At 42.8% G+C, this 21,620-nt stretch overlaps 1 protein-coding gene and 1 long non-coding RNA gene across 2 annotated transcripts in view; both read left to right on the top strand.

Moving 5' to 3' along the window:
• LOC121003517 (zinc finger protein 208-like) overlaps positions 1–21,620 on the top strand; it is a 1,049,660-nt gene that overhangs the window by 640,212 nt on the left and 387,828 nt on the right. The window lies entirely within an intron of this gene.
• Positions 16,953–21,620, top strand: part of LOC121003574 — a 42,579-nt gene continuing 37,911 nt past the window's right edge. The window contains exon 1 of the long non-coding RNA XR_005779515.1: positions 16,953–17,035. This is a non-coding gene — a long non-coding RNA (uncharacterized LOC121003574). The remainder of the gene's footprint in view (positions 17,036–21,620) is intronic.

The raw sequence follows: 21,620 nt of genomic DNA on the forward strand, positions 1-21,620 counted from the left end.
CCTATTGACTTTCAATGGGTCCGTGGAAAAATCGGAAAATGCACCGTTTTGCAGCAGAGACTGTGATCCGTGTATCCTGTCCGTCCAAAAAATAGGACCTGTCCTATTTTTTTGACGGACAACGGTTCACGGACCCATTCAAGTCAATGGGTCCGTGAAAGAACACGGATGCACACAAGATTGGCATCCGTGTCCGTGATCCGTGGCCGTAGGTTACTTTTATACAGACGTATCCGTCTGCATAAAAGCTTTTTCAGAGCTGAGTTTTCACTTCGTCCGACAGTATATTCTAACACAGAGGCGTTCCCATGGTGATGGGGACGCTTCAGGTTAGAATATACTAAAAGAACTGTGTACATGACTGCCCCCTGCTGCCTGGCAGGTGCTGCCAGGCAGCAGGAGGCAGGCCACCCCTGTAGTTAACACATTGGTGGCCAGTGGGCCCCCTCCCTCCCCTGTAGTTAACTCTTTGTTGTCCAGTGCGGCCGGCCCCCCCTCCCTCCCCTGTAGTTAACTCGTTGGTGGCCAGTGGACCCCCCCTCCCTCTCCAGATCATTAAGCAATGCGCCGCACAGACCTGTCACTTACCAGTAGGAGGAGCTCCCGGCCGGACACAGACATCGCATCTCGCAGGTAAGTATAATGCTTCTACAAATTGCTAAGTAACCATGGCAACCGGGACTGCAGTAGCGTCCTGGTTGCCATGGTTACCGATCGGAAACCCAGCGATTAAACTGGGACTCCGATCGGTACTCTCCGCTGCCACCAATGATAGGGGGGGAGATTTTAATTAGGAGGGGGAGGGAGGGAGGGGGGGCCCACTGGCCACCAACGAGTTAACTACAGGGGAGGGAAGGGGGCCGGCCGCACTGGACAACAAAGAGTTAACTACAGGGGGGAGGGGGGCCGGCCGCACTGGCCACCAATGAGTTAAAAACAGGGGGGGGGGGGGGTCCCCTGCTGCCTGGCAGCACCTGCCAGGCAGCAGGGGGCAGTCATGTACACAGTTCTTTTAGTATATTCTAACCTGAAGCTTCCCCATCACCATGGGAACGCCTCTGTGTTAGAATATACTGTCGGATTTGAGTTTCACGATCTAACTCATATCCGACAGTATATTCTAACATAGAGGCGTTCCCATGGTGATGGGGACGCTTCAAGTTAAAATATACCATCAGATTGGAGAAAACTCTGATCCGATGGTATAAAAGGGACTCCTGACTTTACATTGAAAGTCAATTGGGGACGGATCCATTTGCAATTGCACCATATTGTGTCAACGTCAAACGGATCCGTCCCCATTGACTTGCATTGTAATTCAGGACGGATCCGTTTGGCTCCGCACGGCCTGGCGGACACCAAAACGACTTTTTTTTCATGTCCGTGGATCCTCCAAAAATCAAGGAAGACCCACGGACGAAAAAACGGTCACGGATCACGGACCTAGTTTTTGCGGACCGTAAAAAAAAAAACGGTCGTGTGCATGAGGCCTAATGCAAACATTACGGATAGTTTGACTTCTTTTGCTCTTTGTTATATTTATTTGTATTTTATTTATCTCATTTGTTTGCTTAATATTTTTATTTAAAGAAAGTATTATGTAAAAAGACAGTTGAATATTTAAAGGGTTTGTCCCATCTCAGACAATGGGGGAATATCGCTAGGATATGCCCCCTTTGTCTGATAGGTGTGGGTTCCACCGCTGGGACCCGCACCTACAATCAGAACTGAGCGGGGAAAAGAACGTAGGGTGCACTGTACATGCGCAGACGCCATTTCTATGGGGCCGCCGAAAATAGCGGAGCGCTGGCTCGGCTATTTCCGTTGGCCCCATAGAAATGAATGGGGGCATGGGCCGCGCATGTGAGGTACGCTCCCACTCACTTCTATGGGAACAGTGTTTGGTGGTGGTGGACGGACCTCTGGAAATCTGGGGTCCTCCAGCCACAGCTCTCCCCGCTCCGTTATCGTTGTAGGTGCGCGTCCCAGAGGTGGGACCCGCACCGAACAGACAATAGGGGCATAGCCTAGCGATATACCCCCATTGTCTGAGATAGGACTACTCCAATAAGTGCAGTTTTTCATTCTAATTATTCCATTGCTTTAAAAGTTTGATAATGTTCTATCAAACCTTGTGTGTAAATGTGTAATTATCTACCCCACTGTAGAAAACAAAAAAAACTGCATCCAAAAAAACTCAGGACTGGAGGGGTAAATAATATAATTAAAACGGAGGTTTAAATGTGTTGTTTTATAAAAAAAAAATACATCTCTCTCATTTAGGGTGGGTTCACACTAGCGCTATGGATTCCGTTATATGGCTTTCCGTTATAACATGATTATGGTTGTAACAGAAAATAACGGAATCAATAAGACGGAAGGACGGATCCGTTCTGCTGCCCATAGACTTGTATTATGACGTAAAGCAAAATGGAAGCCTTTAAAAGCATTCAGTTTGCTTTCCGTCATAATAGAAGTCCATAGGAATCAAAACAGATCCGTCTGGTTCCCATTATGCAGAACGGAAAAAAAAGTCCTGTCGACAGGAAACCAGACGGAGCCGTTATGATTCCCGTAGACTTCTACTATGACGCAAAGCGAAACGAAATGCCTCTTAAAGGCTTCCGTTTTGGCTTCCATCTTATGGATGCCGTTATTTTCCGTTATAATCATCTTATAACGGAAAGCCATAACGGAATCCATAGCGCTAGTGTGAACCCACCCTGAGTTATATAGCTACTGAATGAGACAGATGTTTCAGAAGAAGGGATGCCTTTAACATAATTATCTCCTTGAGAAGCCAATTTGATCCTAAAGGGTTAATTCAATCTGAATGAGGATCTCCTCTAATCTAAACTCTGTGTCATTTCTCTTATCTCTCTGCTGACTGTCGCTGTCTGTCCCTTATCACCGCTGCAACAAAAGCATTAGGCTGCGATTACACGTCCGTGGAACACGGTCCGTGTGATACTGGACTGGCACCCTGCTTAGTGCAGGAGCGCACGGCGTCATTGGAGTGTCCCTCGCAGTACAGTAATACACTAGTATGATCTATACGAGTGTCCACCGCAGTACAGTAATACACTAGTATGATCTATACGAGTGTCCACCGCAGTACAGTAATACACTAGTATGATCTATACGAGTGTCCCTTGCAGTACAGTAATACACTAGTATGATCTATACAAGTGTCCACCGCAGTACAGTAATACACTAGTATGATCTATACAAGTATTCACCACAGTACAGTAATACACTAGTATGATCTATACAAGTGTCCACCGCAGTACAGTAATACACTAGTATGATCTATACAAGTATCCACCGCAGTACAGTAATACACTAGTATGATCTATACGAGTGTCCACCGCAGTACAGTAATACACTAGTATGATCTATACAAGTATCTACTGCAGTACAGTAATACACTAGTATGATCTATACGAGTGTCCACCGCAGTACAGTAATACACTAGTATGATCTATACGAGTATTCACCACAGTACAGTAATACATTAGTATGATCTATACGAGTGTCCACCGCAGTACAGTAATACACTAGTATGATCTATACGAGTATCCACCGCAGTACAGTAATACACTAGTATGATCTATACAAGTATTCACCGCAGTACAGTAATACACTAGTATGACCTATACGAGTATTCACCGCAGTACAGTAATACACTAGTATGATCTATACGAGTATCCACCGCAGTACAGTAATACACTAGTATGATCTATACAAGTATCTACTGCAGTACAGTAATACACTAGTATGATCTATACGAGTGTCCACCGCAGTACAGTAATACACTAGTATGATCTATACGAGTATTCACCGCAGTACAGTAATACACTAGTATGATCTATACGAGTATCCACCGCAGTACAGTAATACACTAGTATGATCTATACGAGTATCCACCACAGTACAGTAATACACTAGTATGATCTATACGAGTGTCCACCGCAGTACAGTAATACACTAGTATGATCTATACGAGTGTCCACCGCAGTACAGTAATACACTAGTATGATCTATACGAGAGTCCACCGCAGTACAGTAATACACTAGTATGATCTATACGAGTGTCCACCGCAGTACAGTAATACACTAGTATGATCTATACAAGTATCCACCGCAGTACAGTAATACACTAGTATGATCTATACAAGTATCTACCGCAGTACAGTAATACACTAGTATGATCTATACGAGTATTCACCGCAGTACAGTAATACACTAGTATGATCTATACGAGTATTCACCGCAGTACAGTAATACACTAGTATGATCTATACGAGTATTCACCGCAGTACAGTAATACACTAGTATGACCTATACGAGTATTCACCGCAGTACAGTAATACACTAGTATGATCTATACGAGTATTCACCGCAGTACAGTAATACACTAGTATGATCTATACGAGTATTCACCGCAGTACAGTAATACACTAGTATGACCTATACGAGTATTCACCGCAGTACAGTAATACACTAGTATGATCTATACGAGTATTCACCGCAGTACAGTAATACACTAGTATGATCTATACGAGTATTCACCGCAGTACAGTAATACACTAGTATGATCTATACGAGTATTCACCGCAGTACAGTAATACACTAGTATGATCTATACGAGTATTCACCGCAGTACAGTAATACACTAGTATGATCTATACGAGTATTCACCGCAGTACAGTAATACACTAGTATGATCTATACGAGTATTCACCACAGTACAGTAATACACTAGTATGATCTATACGAGTATTCACCGCAGTACAGTAATACACTAGTATGATCTATACGAGTATTCACCGCAGTACAGTAATACACTAGTATGATCTATACGAGTATTCACCGCAGTACAGTAATACACTAGTATGACCTATACGAGTATTCACCGCAGTACAGTAATACACTAGTATGATCTATACGAGTATTCACCGCAGTACAGTAATACACTAGTATGATCTATACGAGTATTCACCGCAGTACAGTAATACACTAGTATGATCTATACGAGTATTCACCGCAGTACAGTAATACACTAGTATGATCTATACGAGTATTCACCGCAGTACAGTAATACACTAGTATGACCTATACGAGTATTCACCGCAGTACAGTAATACACTAGTATGATCTATACGAGTATTCACCGCAGTACAGTAATACACTAGTATGATCTATACGAGTATTCACCGCAGTACAGTAATACACTAGTATGATCTATACGAGTATTCACCGCAGTACAGTAATACACTAGTATGATCTATACGAGTATTCACCGCATTACAGTAATACACTAGTATGATCTATACGAGTATTCACCACAGTACAGTAATACACTAGTATGATCTCTACGAGTATTCACCGCAGTACAGTAATACACTAGTATGATCTATACGAGTATTCACCACAGTACAGTAATACACTAGTATGATCTATACGAGTATTCACCGCAGTACAGTAATACACTAGTATGATCTATACGAGTATTCACCGCAGTACAGTAATACACTAGTATGACCTATACGAGTATTCACCGCAGTACAGTAATACACTAGTATGATCTATACGAGTATTCACCGCAGTACAGTAATACACTAGTATGACCTATACGAGTATTTACCGCAGTACAGTAATACACTAGTATGACCTATACGAGTATTCACCGCAGTACAGTAATACATTAGTATGATCTATACGAGTATTCACCGCAGTACAGTAATACACTAGTATGATCTATACGAGTATTCACCGCAGTACAGTAATACACTAGTATGACCTATACGAGTATTCACCGCAGTACAGTAATACACTAGTATGACCTATACGAGTATTCACCGCAGTACAGTAATACACTAGTATGATCTATACGAGTATTCACCGCAGTACAGTAATACACTAGTATGATCTATACGAGTATTCACCGCAGTACAGTAATACACTAGTATGATCTATACGAGTATTCACCGCAGTACAGTAATACACTAGTATGATCTATACGAGTATTCACCGCAGTACAGTAATACACTAGTATGATCTATACGAGTATTCACCGCAGTACAGTAATACACTAGTATGATCTATACGAGTATTCACCGCAGTACAGTAATACACTAGTATGATCTATACGAGTATTCACCGCAGTACAGTAATACACTAGTATGATCTATACGAGTATTCACCGCAGTACAGTAATACACTAGTATGATCTATACGAGTATTCACCGCAGTACAGTAATACACTAGTATGATCTATACGAGTATTCACCACAGTACAGTAATACACTAGTATGATCTATACGAGTATTCACCGCAGTACAGTAATACACTAGTATGATCTATACGAGTATTCACCACAGTACAGTAATACACTAGTATGATCTATACGAGTATTCACCGCAGTACAGTAATACACTAGTATGACCTATACGAGTATTCACCGCAGTACAGTAATACACTAGTATGATCTATACGAGTATTCACCGCAGTACAGTAATACACTAGTATGATCTATACGAGTATTCACCGCAGTACAGTAATACACTAGTATGACCTATACGAGTATTCACCGCAGTACAGTAATACACTAGTATGATCTATACGAGTATTCACCGCAGTACAGTAATACACTAGTATGATCTATACGAGTATTCACCGCAGTACAGTAATACACTAGTATGACCTATACGAGTATTCACCGCAGTACAGTAATACACTAGTATGATCTATACGAGTATTCACCGCAGTACAGTAATACACTAGTATGATCTATACGAGTATTCACCGCAGTACAGTAATACACTAGTATGATCTATACGAGTATTCACCGCAGTACAGTAATACACTAGTATGATCTATACGAGTATTCACCGCATTACAGTAATACACTAGTATGATCTATACGAGTATTCACCACAGTACAGTAATACACTAGTATGATCTCTACGAGTATTCACCGCAGTACAGTAATACACTAGTATGATCTATACGAGTATTCACCACAGTACAGTAATACACTAGTATGATCTATACGAGTATTCACCGCAGTACAGTAATACACTAGTATGATCTATACGAGTATTCACCGCAGTACAGTAATACACTAGTATGACCTATACGAGTATTCACCGCAGTACAGTAATACACTAGTATGATCTATACGAGTATTCACCGCAGTACAGTAATACACTAGTATGATCTATACGAGTATTCACCACAGTACAGTAATACACTAGTATGACCTATACGAGTATTCACCACAGTACAGTAATACATTAGTATGATCTATACGAGTATTCACCGCAGTACAGTAATACACTAGTATGATCTATACGAATATTCACCGCAGTACAGTAATACACTAGTATGACCTATACGAGTATTCACCGCAGTACAGTAATACACTAGTATGATCTATACGAGTATTCACCGCAGTACAGTAATACACTAGTATGATCTATACGAGTATTCACCGCAGTACAGTAATACACTAGTATGATCTATACGAGTATTCACCGCAGTACAGTAATACACTAGTATGATCTATATGAGTATTCACCGCAGTACAGTAATACACTAGTATGTACAAACCTGATTGTGCATGCAATTAGGGGTGACATTGTGTCATGACGCCTTTAAATGCATGTGCAAGTAATGATAATTATATTCTTACCTGGTAACAGATGCTTTTGCGATCTGGGTATTTGCTGGTAACGGATGCCTCGTGCGATCTGGACTTGAAGGAATATCTTCTTCTTGATTGGAGAATGGTTCAACTGTTCGCACGTGAGTACCTATAAAAGAAAGGATCGCACAGTTAATTTTCAGTTGGTGAGCAGCAAGCGAAGAAACCGGACCTGTAGAAGAAGTCGCCAGCATGGAAGAATTACTCAAGCAGTTAATTTCTAAAGCAGCATCTTCAGGAGGTGAAGACTGGCTAAGAAAATGCTTACAAGATGATGCAGCAGGATCGCACGAACATCCGGATAGGTCCTCTTCTGATTCGGTCTGCGCTGCCTTTCCCCTTAGGAGCGCAGAGCCGACAATGCTTGACGTCATTTCAATGCGACCTCAAGAAGAAGTAGAAGTTCCACCTCATCCAGTTCCGGCTAAAAGACCCAGGAAAGAAAAGACAAGATATTCACCTTCTAAACAATCGCCGAAACGTAGGATTAAAGTATCTGCTGCTCAACAAGGCTCGAGAGCATCAGACAAACATCGCAAGCGTTATCAACAGCCTCAACAGCCAACTGTCAAGTCCACTGCCAGATCAGCAACGGTCAAGCCGGCGACAGCGACTCGAGATTCATCAAATGGTGAGATGAATTACACACAAACACTTAATAGTGACTGTTTTTTACAGGGCACTATACAAGAACAGGGGAATAGCCATATATCAGATGTAAATTTTGATAGGGAAAAGATACAGTTATTTAAAGACTTTATTTCTTTTCTATCAAAAAACGAATCACACACTAATGAAGAATCGGTATGGTCTATACAAGAAAATGATTCGGTAGTTGAAATCCCTAATACGTTATCAAACATGGATAACATTACAAAGTCCGAGGATAGGTCAGGTCCTCAGTTAATTCCCTATTTAGATAACAGTGAAGGGGTTAAAGAAACTTCATTAAAGGATACTATGCCTTGCCAAATGTCTCCTCTGGGCTTCCATCTATCCCAACAAATCAAGGAAAAAATATGGAGAAGAGAATATGTGGATTTATTCTCTTTACTCCCTTCATCAAAAGATATAAAAAACGATAAGAAGGAAGAAGAAGATAGAAAACGCAATATTCAAAAATCCTTTTTAAATTGGGTACAAGCATTCAGTATTTACGCAGCAGTGTTAGGGGAAAAACAGCCTTTACATTGCTGCGATTTATTTTATTACTTGGATAGTATTTTGGAGGCTTTCAGAAATGTTGGAGGCACTGCATGGATTAATTACGACGAATCCTATAGACAAAAATTAGCAGTATACCCTAATTTAGGTTGGGGGACGAAGACGTGGGCTTATGGCTCAATTTAATGTTACCACAAAGGAATTTTCTTTTTCGTAACCAACAAAGTAATTGCAAATATAAACACGAATGCAGCTTTTGTTCAGGAAATCATTCCGCATCCAAGTGTTTTAAAAAACATGGATCGCAGGGTAGTACCAAAGACACAAATAGAGCAGGTGACTCCTTTAATCCTGCCAAAGCTGTTACATTATTTAAAACATTACCCAGACAAACAGAAGGCCCATCTTCTAATTAATGGCTTTTCTAAAGGATTTTATGCACCAACTTTTTTTAGGTCCAGGTTGTACTGTTGTAAAAAATGCTAAATCCGTTAATTTAAATAAATTCATTGTTCAAGAAAAAAAATCGATAAAGAAATTTCAGATAATAGAATTGCTGGTCCTTTTTCTTTTCCCCCTTTTCAGAATTTTAGAATTTCTCCACTTGGTCTGGTCCCGAAAAAAGAAAATAATTCTTTTCGTCTGATTCATAATCTGTCTTTCCCCAAGGATGGATCTTTGAATGACACGATTGATAAGGAATGGTCTACAGTGCATTATGCATCCTTTGATATGGCTTTATCTCTGTTACGCAAGGCAGGCAGAAATGCTCAGCTGGCTAAAACAGATATTAAGTAAGCTTTTAGACTATTACCTATCAATCCAGATGGTTACAATTCACTAGGTTTCCATTTCGACTGTAAATTTTATTTTGATAAAGCTCTCCCAATGGGGTTCTCTCTTTCCTGTAATTACTTTGAAGCCTTTTCTACCTTCTTACAATGGATGGTAGAAAAGCATTATAACTCTGGATATATGCATTAATCTGCTGAATACTTTGTGTGGAATAGCAGAATATTTTAATATTCCTTTAGCTAAAGAAAAAAACTGTATGTCCAACTACAAATATTAAATTCCTTGGAATTTTTATTGATTCAGAAAAAATGGAATTTAAAATTCCAGAGGAAAAATTATTCGCCACAAGGGTTCAGCTCATTAATATGTTATCAGCTAAGAAAACTTCACTCAAGCGATTGCAATCAGTATTAGGTTCTTTGAATTTTATTTCCAGAGTTATTCCTATGGGCAGAATATTTTCTAAAAGACTATACGCTGCCACGGCTGGAGTTAAAAACCCATACGATCACATACGATTATTCTATCAATTGAAAGAGGATATTCGCATGTGGATAAGCTTTCTTGAAAATTTTAACGGACGAACGGTTTGGAAAGAGGAATTCGTGGACTCGGATTCTCTCCATTTATTTACTGACGCAGCTATGTCAGTAGGTTATGGAGCCTGTTATGGTACACATTGGTCTGCCAGTAGTTGGCCAAAAGAATGGCAAGAAAAGCCATTCATTAAAAATATTAATTTTTTAGAGCTTGTCCCAGTTTGGATTGCTTTATCTATTTGGAGTGAACATTTGAAAAACAGACAAATATTATTATTTTCGGATAACAAAGGTGTAGTATTTGCTATCAATTGTCTATCTGCACATTCTACTTTTGTTATCGGTTTACTTAGATTAATCGTTTTAGCGTGTCTGCAAAATAATATATGGCTTAAAGCAAGATACATTTAAGGTAGGAATAATACTACAGCCGACGCTTTGTCCCGACAGAACATGACACTATTCAGGGACCTCAATCCAGATGCGGACAAAGAAGGAATAGCGTGTCCAACACAACTATGGGACTTGATGGCGAATTTATAAGCAGGCTCCTACAAAATTCGGTAGCAAACACTACATGGGGCTGCATATTCAGCTGCATGGGCTAATGGGCGGCAATTTTGCTCGGTCAATAGTTTTGAAGAAACTGATAATGATTATATGCACTTGTTATTATTTATTCAAAAATTATTTAAGGAAGATAAAAAAGGGGATTATATTCAAAAAATGATTTACGGCATTTCGTTCTTTCAAAAAGCTCTTAATATTCCTCCTTTTTCAAATAATTTTTTAGCAAAACAGATCATAAAAGGAGCTAAACGTGTAAATAGTACTACAGTTAGAACAAAACCTTTATCTTTAAAAATTTTTAAAAAAATGATATTATACTTACCAAAAATTTGTTCTTCTCCTTATGAGAATGTTCTATTTAAAGCGGTATTCTTGCTGACTTTTTTCGGAGCTTTCCGAATCAGTGAGATAACGGCAGCAAATAGAATTTCGGATGCCCCGCTGCTGCTCAAGGATATATGCCTATATGAAGATAAAATAAAAATATTTATTAAAAAATCTAAAACTGATCAGCTGGGTAAAGGTAATTGGTGCAATTTAAATAAATACCCTTTTCCAGAATTATGCCCAGTCAGAGCTATGAAGGTTTGGTTACAAACTAGAGGGGTAATTCCTGGTCCATTATTTATTCACGTCGACAAATCTCCATTAACGAAATTTCAATTTAATTTTGTATTATCAAAATTTAAGACTCATTTACAATTAGAGCAAAAAAAATATCTGCTCATTCATTTCGTGTAGGGGCAGCCACTTATGCTCATTCTTTAGGACTGAAGGATAAAGTAATAAAACGAATTGGAAGGTGGAAATCCAATAGATACCAACTATATATTAGACCTGAATTATTATTTTAATATTTTTCAGATTTAAAGATCGTATGGATCATAGGAAACCAGCTTATATCTTTGGCACGTGATCGTTCAACGATGCGTTTTAAATCGGATAATTTAGGTTTTGGTAATAAAGTGGTTGTGTTTTGAAGAGGTATTTATGGTATTAGAATTCAGGAAATTTATTCTTTATGTTGTTCTTTTTCTTTAACTTGGCCTACACCCGATTTGATTATTCTTCATATAGGTACTGATGACTTGGGCAGAATAAGCACTCATTTATTATTAAAGGATATACAGGATACATTTTGTAAAATTCTAATATTATTACCATACTCACAAATAGCGTTCTCAGAAATTATACCCAATTGGGATTGGAATTCATCTCAACTTTCCTTTATGGAAAAAATAAGAATACGAATCAATAGGAATATTAAAAAGTTTATGGGGTCACATAATAAGTTGTCTTATAGACATATTGAATTAGAAGGGTTCACTGCAGGATTATATAATATAGAAAATATTTCATTATCTGATTTAGGATTAGACATTTTCAATGTTGGATTGCAAAATTTGGTGGAGAAAGACTGCGGTGTTAATTAGCCATCTAGCTTCGTTATTTGGCGGTGTGGGGTAATAGTCACTCTTTGAGTGGACTAGGTGGATTTAATTATTTATATGGAGTAATAGTCACTCTTTGAGTGGACTAGGTGGATTTAATTATTTATTGAACTGGTTTATCAGATTTAATTCTGTTTAAATATTTATTTAAGTAACGTAAGTAACACCGTGGCAAATTTTATCCAACAAATAAAAGAAAGAAAATAAAATAAAAATGATTAATACTATTCTGAGTGTTGTATTTATTGAAAGTCGGTTGATAGATTGGTTACAATGGAGTTTATGACACCATGATCTATACAAGTGTATCACTGTACTGCGGCAGCAGCAGGAAGCGTGCGGTGTCATAGCAATCAATGGGCCAGATGAAGCACTGAGGTGCGAAACGGCCGTCGCCTATTCATCTGGAGCACTCATACATGCTGTCCGCTTCCTACCAAGAATAAAGAAAGTTTTACTACGCATCGCGGTGAGTGCCGTCCTTTCACTTCTTACTTGTATACAATTTTCGCAGCTGTAACCGCCTGGTTACACGGGGGACAGAGCACCGCCCACAGCGTACACCGCCAAGCTCCCAGGTGACGAGTGCTGACATAAGGATAGGGGTTGTTTTCTCTCATGCAGTGCCACTCCGACTTTATCTATTACCACTATTGATCATAGCAATCAATGATGCCGTGCACTCCTGCACTTAGACTCCGTCTATAATGTTCTGGTGACACACAGTAACTCATCTGATGACTCACGATTCTTTAACTCAAAGAATTGAATGAGTACTTTCACACTGGCGTTTCTGGGTCCGCTTGTGAGATCAGGGCTTTCACAAGCGGTCCAAAATGGATCAGTTTTGCCCTAATGCATTCTGAATGGAAAAGGATCTGCTCAGAATGTATCAGTTTGCCTCCGATCAGTCTCCATTCCGCTTTGGAGGCGGACGCAGCGTTTTGGTGTCTGTTTAACGAAACTGAGCCCGTTTTTTATGACACAATCTGGCACAATAGAAAATGGATCCGTCCCCCATTGACTTTCAATGGAGTTTATGATGGATCCGTCTTGGCTATGTTAAAGATAATACAAATGGATCCGTTCTGAACGGATGTAGACGGTTGTATTATCTGAACGGATGCAGACGGTTGTATTATCTGAACGGATCCGAACAAAACGCGAGTGTGAAAGTAGCCAAGTAGAATCATTGGATTCTTGTAACTAGTAGACCAGGGATCTCAAGTCTCCCGGAGGTTCAGGGAGTCTCCAGCTATTAGATAGCGGCTCCCTGACGCCCGCATGTGAAACAATATATCCCGGAAAGGTTTACTGATAGCAGAGCAGAGAGATAAGAGAAGTGACAGGACACAGAGTTTAGATTACAGGTTGAATTAACCCTTTAGGGTCAAATTGGCTTCTCAAAGAGATATATATGTTAGGCCTCATGCACACGACAGTATTTTTTCACGGTCCGCCAAACGGGGTTCCGTTGGTCCGTGATCCGTGACCTTTTTTTCGTCCGTGGGTCTTCCTTGATTTTTGGAGGATCCACGGACATGAAAAAAAAAGTCGTTTTGGTGTCCGCCTGGCCGTGCGGAGCCAAACGGATCCGTCCTGACTTACAATGCAAGTCAATGTGGACGGATCCGTTTGACGTTGACACAATATGGTGCAATTGCAAACGGATCCGTCCCCCATTGAAGTCAGGAGTTAAAGTCAGGAGTTAATATACCATCGGATCGGAGTTTTCTCCAATCCGATGATATATTTTAACATGAAGCGTCCCCATCACCATGGGAACGCCTCTATGTTAGAATATACCATCAGATTTGAGTTACATCGTGAAAGCTCATATCCGACAGTATATTCTAACACAGAGGCGTTCCCATGGTGATGGGGACGCTTCAAGTTAGAATATACTACGAACTGTGTACATGACTGCCCCCTGCTGCCTGGCAGCACCCGATCTCTTACAGGGGGCTGTGATCAGCACAATTAACCCCTCAGGTGCCGCACCTGAAGGGGTTAATTGTGCGTATCATAGCCCCCTGTAAGAGATCAGGGGCTGCCAGGCAGCAGGGGGCAGACCCTCCTCCCTCCCCATTTTGAATATCATTGGTGGCCAGTGTGCGTCCCCCCCGCCCCCCCTCCCTCCCTCTATTGTATTATCATTGGTGGCCAGTGTGCGCCCCCCCTCTATTGTATTAATATCATTGGTGGCCAGTGTGCGGCCTCCCCCCCCCCCCGATCATTGGTGGCAGCGGAGAATTCCGATCGGAGTCCCAGTTTAATCGCTGGGGCTTCGATCGGTAACCATGGCAACCAGGACGCTACTGCAGTCCTGGTTGCCATGGTTACTTAGCAATATTAGAAGCATCATACTTACCTGCTGCGCTGTGTGTGACCGGCCGGGAGCTTCTCCTACTGGTAAGTGACAGGTCTGTGCGGCGCATTGCTTAATGATCTGTCACTTACCAGTAGGAGGAGCTCCCGGCCGGTCACAGACAGCGCAGCAGGTAAGTATAATGCTTCTAATATTGCTACGTAACCATGGCAACCAGGACTGCAGTAGCATCCTGGTTGCCATGGTTACCGATCGGAGCCCCAGCGATTAAACTGGGACTCCGATCGGAACTCTCCGCTGCCACCAATGATCGGGGGGGGGAGAGGGGAGGCCGCACACTGGCCACCAATGATATTAATACAATAGAGGGGAGAGCCGGGGGGGGGGGGGGGGGGCGCACACTGGCCACCAATGATAATACAATAGAGGGAGGGAGGGGGGGCCGGGGGGGGGCGCACACTGGCTACCAATGATAATACAATAGAGGGAGGGGGGCCGGGGGGGGGCGCACACTGGCCACCAATGATAATACAATAGAGGGAGGGGGGGCGCACACTGGCTACCAATGATAATACAATAAAGGGAGGGAGGTGGGGCCGGGGGGGCCACACTGGCCACCAATGAAATTAAAACTGGGGAGGGAAGGGGGTCTGCCCCCTGCTGCCTGGCAGCCCCTGATCTCTTACAGGGGGCTATGATACGCACAATTAACCCCTTCAGGTGCGGCACCTGAGGGGTTAATTGTCCGGATCACAGCCCCCTGTAAGAGATCGGGTGCTGCCAGGCAGCAGGGGGCAGTCATGTACACAGTTCGTAGTATATTCTAACTAGAAGCGTCCCCATCACTATGGGAACGCCTCTATGTTAGAATATACTGTCGGATTTGAGTTTTCACGAAGTGAAAACTCAGCTCTGAAAAAGCTTTTATGCAGATGGATCTTCGGATCCGTCTGTATGAAAGTAGCCTACGGACACGGATCACGGACACGGATGCCAATCTTGTGTGCATCCGTGTTTTTTCACGGACCCATTGACTTGAATGGGTCCGTGAACCGTTGTCCGTCAAAAAAATAGGACAGGTCCTATTTTTTTGACGGACAGGATACACGGATCACGGAGGCGGATGACAAACGGTGCATTTTCCGAGTTTTCAAAGGACCCATTGAAAGTCAATGGGTCCGCAGAAAATCACGGAAAACAGAACAACGGCCACGGGTGCACACAACGGTCGTGTGCATGAGGCCTTAAAGGCATCCCTTCTTCTGTCTCATTCAGTAGCTATATAACTATTGAGAGAGACACATTTAACCCTCCATTTTAATTATATTATTTACCCCAGTGTTAAATTCACCTCCCCTGGATGCTTGTTTTTTTCCTACAGTGGGGTAGATAATTACACACAGGGATTTAAAGAATAAACTTCCTGACTCCGACCAAGAGCCGACTCAGCGAGTCAACAAGTGAATGGAAGCATCCGCGCATGCGCATTGCGCAACCTAAGCTTCGGTTCACTTGCTTCTTGTCAGCTCAGCGAATGAACCGAAGATTCGATTCATGAATCGGTTCATTTGAATGAACTGATTCAAATGAACTGATTCATGTGAAAGATCCGAACTTCCCATCTCTAGTTTACTCGCAGTAAACCTTTCCGGCAACCTGTAGCAGTGTCCCCTTCTCGGCGCGTGCGCACAGTGCAAGAAGAAGCCGATGCCAGCAGTCCGCAACGGCGCATCAGGCTGAGCCTGTGCGCACGCGCGGGATCTCAAAGCGGGAGGAAAGGGAGGGAGAGGCGACACTGAGGAGTAGAAGGCGGCGCTGGGCACGAACGGCGATGCGTGCGGCCGGGCACCATGCATCCACAGACCTCCCCTATTTGGGCACCTTAATTCAATGATTGACAGTTTTTTTTTCCGCAGAATAAAGCCACAAATAGCTTTTATAAGACCACCTTAGAAATCAGAATGCTACCTGGACATGAGCAGATGTTTAGCTCACAGGGCTTATAGGTGGTGACAGAATCCCTTTAATCATATACATAAATATAATAATTTGGGGCAGGGTAAGGAGCCCAGTCCTCCACACCATAGAGCAAAGTGTGCAGATACTGCAGATGTCTGGAAAATGTAATAAAAAGTTTGTGAAAGAAAAAAAAAGAAAACCTCCCTGAAATGAGGTTTTGCAGGTTGGGATGGGGAGGAGGGGCTAGCAGAAGCCTGTCTTTCACTCTAGAAACATGTTACACAAGACCTGCTGTTACAGTCTCTGCCGTGTACTGAGTCTGACTGAGCTGTAGATGAATCGACTCCTCTGGTTCAGTGAAAAGAATCGATTCAAAAGAACAATTGGTTCATGAACCGGACATCACTAGTACCTTCTCCTGCCGCACAGCCTGGAGCCCGACTACTGCATGGTGGTAGAAATTACAGCCCAGGAGGCTCCATAGTGAAGGGTTGTCAGAGGAGGACACGCCTGCCCCCAGGTAAGTGGAACACTCATCACATCCACACATATAAGGCTCCACAGCCACAAAGATACACAGCTCCATCCGCCCTTAAGGCCAAGTTCACACTTCAGTTATTTCCTTCAGTTATTGAGCCCAGACCAGTAGTGAAGCTACTCAGAGATCAGGTGTAATGGGAAGATCTGCACTCGTTCTGTGTTTTTCACCCACACCAGGTTTTGGCTCACAATAAGGGCTCAGGCACACTAATATGGAACCATTCATTTCAATGGGTCCGCAAAAGATGCGGACAGCACTCTGTGTGCTGTCCGCGTCTGTTGCTCCATTCCGTGACCCCTCAAAAACTATGAGATGTCCTATTCTTGTCCATTTTGCAGACGAGAAAAGGCAACGGTCGTGTTCATGAGCCCTAACTGATGGAAATAACTGATCAAATAACTGAAGTGTGAACTCAGCCTAATCAACAAATTCCAGAGAACATGAAGCAGGAAGTAAAGACGCAGCTTCTGGGGCAGGACACCAGCTTCGCTTCATTCATCCCTAGTTGTCCCTGTTGTGGGGGGACGCCGTGGATGTCCCTGTTGTCCATTTATTGTTATAATGCTCTCCCTGAAGTGCCCACAGTATTTATTCTACCTCTACTGTTGTAATGTTCTCCCTGAGGTGCCCTCAGTATTTATTCTACCCCTACTGTTATAATGTTCTCCCTGAAGTGCCCCCAGTATTTATTCTGCCCCCTACTGTTATAATGTTCTCACTGAAGTGCCCCCAGTATTTATACTGCCCTCTACTGTTATAATGCGCTCCCTGAGGTGCCCTCAGTATGTATACTGCCCCCTACTGTTATAATGTTCTCCCTGAAGCGCCCCCAGTATTTATTCTGCCCCCTACTGTTATAATGTTCTCCCTGAAGTGCCCCCAGTATTTATACTGCCCCCTACTGTTATAATGCGCTCCCTGAGGTGCCCTCAGTATGTATACTGCCCCCTACTGTTATAATGTTCTCCCTGAAGCGCCCCCAGTATTTATTCTGCCCCCTACTGTTATAATGCGCTCCCTGAGGTGCCCCCAGTATTTATACTGCTCCCTACTGTTATAATGTTCTCCCTGAAGTGCCCCCAGTATTTATTCTGCCCCCTACTGTTATAATGTTCTCACTGAAGTGCCCCCAGTATTTATACTGCCCCCTACTGTTATAATGCGCTCCCTGAGGTGCCCCCAGTATTTATACTGCCCCCTACTGTTATAATGCGCTCCCTGAGGTGCCCCCAGTATTTATACTGCCCCCTACTGTTATAATGTTCTCCCTGAAGTGCACCTAGTATTTATACTGCCCCCTACTGTTATAATGTTCTCCCTGAGGTGCCCCCAGTATTTATACTGCCCCCTACTGTTATAATGTTCTCCCTGAAGCGCCCCCAGTATTTATTCTGCCCCCTACTGTTATAATGTTCTCCCTGAAGCGCCCCCAGTATTTATACTGCCCCCTACTGTTATAATGTTCTCCCTGAAGCGCCCCCAGTATTTATTCTGCCCCCTACTGTTATAATGTTCTCACTGAAGTGCCCCCAGTATTTATACTGCCCCCTACTGTTATAATGCGCTCCCTGAGGTGCCCCCAGTATTTATACTGCCCCCTACTGTTATAATGTTCTCCCTGAAGTGCCCCCAGTATTTATTCTGCCCCCTACTGTTATAATGTTCTCACTGAAGTGCCCCCAGTATTTATACTGCCCCCTACTGTTATAATGCGCTCCCTGAGGTGCCCCCAGTATTTATACTGCCCCCTACTGTTATAATGCGCTCCCTGAGGTGCCCCCAGTATTTATACTGCCCCCTACTATTATAATGTTCTCCCTGAAGTGCACCTAGTATTTATACTGCCCCCTACTGTTATAATGTTCTCCCTGAGGTGCCCCCAGTATTTATACTGCCCCCTACTGTTATAATGTTCTCCTTAAAGTGCCCCCAGTATTTATACTGCCCCCTACTGTTATAATGTTCTCCCTGAAGTGCCCCCAGTATTTATTCTGCCCCCTACTGTTATAATGTTCTCACTGAAATGCCCCCAGTATTTATACTGCCCCCTACTGTTATAATGCGCTCCCTGAGGTGCCCCCAGTATTTATACTGCCCCCTACTGTTATAATGCGCTCCCTGAGGTGCCCCCAGTATTTATACTGCCCCCTACTGTTATAATGTTCTCCCTGAAGCGCCCCCAGTATTTATTCTGCCCCCTACTGTTATAATGTTCTCCCTGAGGTGCCCCCAGTATTTATACTGCCCCCTACTGTTATAATGTTCTCCCTAAAGTGCCCCCAGTATTTATACTGCCCCCTACTGTTATAATGCTCTCCCTGAGGTGCCCCCAGTATTTATACTGCCCCCTACTGTTATAATGTTCTCCCTGAAGTGCACCTAGTATTTATACTGCCCCCTACTGTTATAATGTTCTCCCTGAGGTGCCCCCAGTATTTATACTGCCCCCTACTGTTATAATGTTCTCACTGAAGTGCCCCCAGTATTTATACTGCCCCCTACTGTTATAATGCGCTCCCTGAGGTGCCCCCAGTATTTATACTGCCCCCTACTGTTATAATGCGCTCCCTGAGGTGCCCCCAGTATTTATACTGCCCCCTACTGTTATAATGTTCTCCCTGAAGTGCACCTAGTATTTATACTGCCCCCTACTGTTATAATGTTCTCCCTGAGGTGCCCCCAGTATTTATACTGCCCCCCACTGTTATAATGTTCTCCTTAAAGTGCCCCCAGTATTTATACTGCCCCCTACTGTTATAATGTTCTCCCTGAAGTGCCCCCAGTATTTATTCTGCCCCCTACTGTTATAATGTTCTCACTGAAATGCCCCCAGTATTTATACTGCCCCCTACTGTTATAATGCGCTCTCTGAGGTGCCCCCAGTAATTATACTGCCCCCTACTGTTATAATGTTCTCCCTGAAGTGCCCCTAGTATTTATACTGCCCCCTACTGTTATAATGTTCTCCCTGAGGTGCCCCCAGTATTTATACTGCCCCCTACTGTTATAATGTTCTCCCTAAAGTGCCCCCAGTATTTATACTGCCCCCTACTGTTATAATGCTCTCCCTGAAGTGCCCCCAGTATTTATATTGCCCCCTACTGTTATAATGCTCTCCCTGAAGTGCCCCCAGTATTTATACTGCCCCCTACTGTTATAATGCTCTCTCTGAAGTGCCCCGAGTATTTATACTGCCCCCTACTGTTATAATGCTCTCCCTGAAGTGCCCCGAGTATTTATACTGCCCCCTACTGTTATAATGCTCTCCCTGAAGTGCCCCGAGTATTTATACTGCCCCCTACTGTTATAATGCTCTCCCTGAAGCGCCCCCAGTATTTATTCTGCCCCCTACTGTTATTATGTTCTCCCTTAAGCGGCTCCAGTATTTATACTGCCCTTACTGTTATAATGCTCTCTCTAAGGTGCCCTCACTATTTATACTGCCCCTTACTGTAAGGCCTCGTGCACACAAATGTTTTTTTTTCCATTTACGTTCCGTATACGGACCGTATACGGAACCATTAATTTCAATGGATCTGAAAAAAAACGGAAGGTACTCCGTATGCCTTCCGTTTCCATATTTTCTTTTTTCCGTTCCCTTTTAAAGATACAACATGTCCTATTATTGTTTGCATAACGGACAAGGATAGTACTGTTCTATCAGGGGCCAGCTGTTCCGTTCCGCAAAAAACTGAATGCACACGGACATCATCCGTATATTTTCGGATCAGTTTTTTGTGGACCGCAAAATACTGAAAAAGCCATACGGTCGTCTGCATGAGGCCTCATAATGCTCTCCCTGAAGTGCCCCAGTATTTATACTTCCCCCAACTGTTATAATGCCCCCTGCAGTCGCCCATTAATTATATTACTCCCTTTAGTGTCCTCAAAAATTATAATTCCTCAGTAGTGTAACGTTTATATTTTTCGTCAAACTCATTTTGGCAGGTTACACGCCCCTTTTATGGACCTTTGATTGACCCCCAAAACCCTGCTCCCTCCTCTCTCACCCCTGTGTGACCTTAGCTGGTGGAATGATTAATAGGATTATTTAATCATTCCCCCACCAGTTTAAGTGGGTTCCCCATGTATCCCTATGTTTTGGAGGGGTCACCATATGTAGCACTTATGTCTTTTTACTACATAGAATAAGTATGGTTTTGTGTCTGTGTGTTTTTGTAGAGAGGTCTGTCCCTGTGTGCTGCTTAAAGCAGAATAAGATTCAGTCTAAGGCCTGCACGCAAACTTTTTTTTTTTTTTTTTCAGTTTAAGGGCCGTTTTCTGCGTTACGTAAACGATTCGAATACAGAACCATTTATTTCAATAGGTCCACAAAAAACCCGAAATGTACTCCGTATGCATTCCGTTTCCGTTTCGTTCAAAGATAGAACATGTCCTATTATTGCCCAAAAATCACGTTCCGTGGCTCCATTCAAGTCAATAAGGCGAACGTGTGTGACCCGTGCCCGTGCAGTGGCCCGCAAATAGCGGCCCGGAATGCACGATCGCCAGCCGTAGGTCAGCCGCATCGGATCGCAGAACCATTCACTTTAATGGGTCCGCG

This window comes from Bufo bufo, chromosome 6 (genome assembly GCF_905171765.1).
Source record: "Bufo bufo chromosome 6, aBufBuf1.1, whole genome shotgun sequence".
NCBI lineage: Eukaryota > Metazoa > Chordata > Amphibia > Anura > Bufonidae > Bufo > Bufo bufo.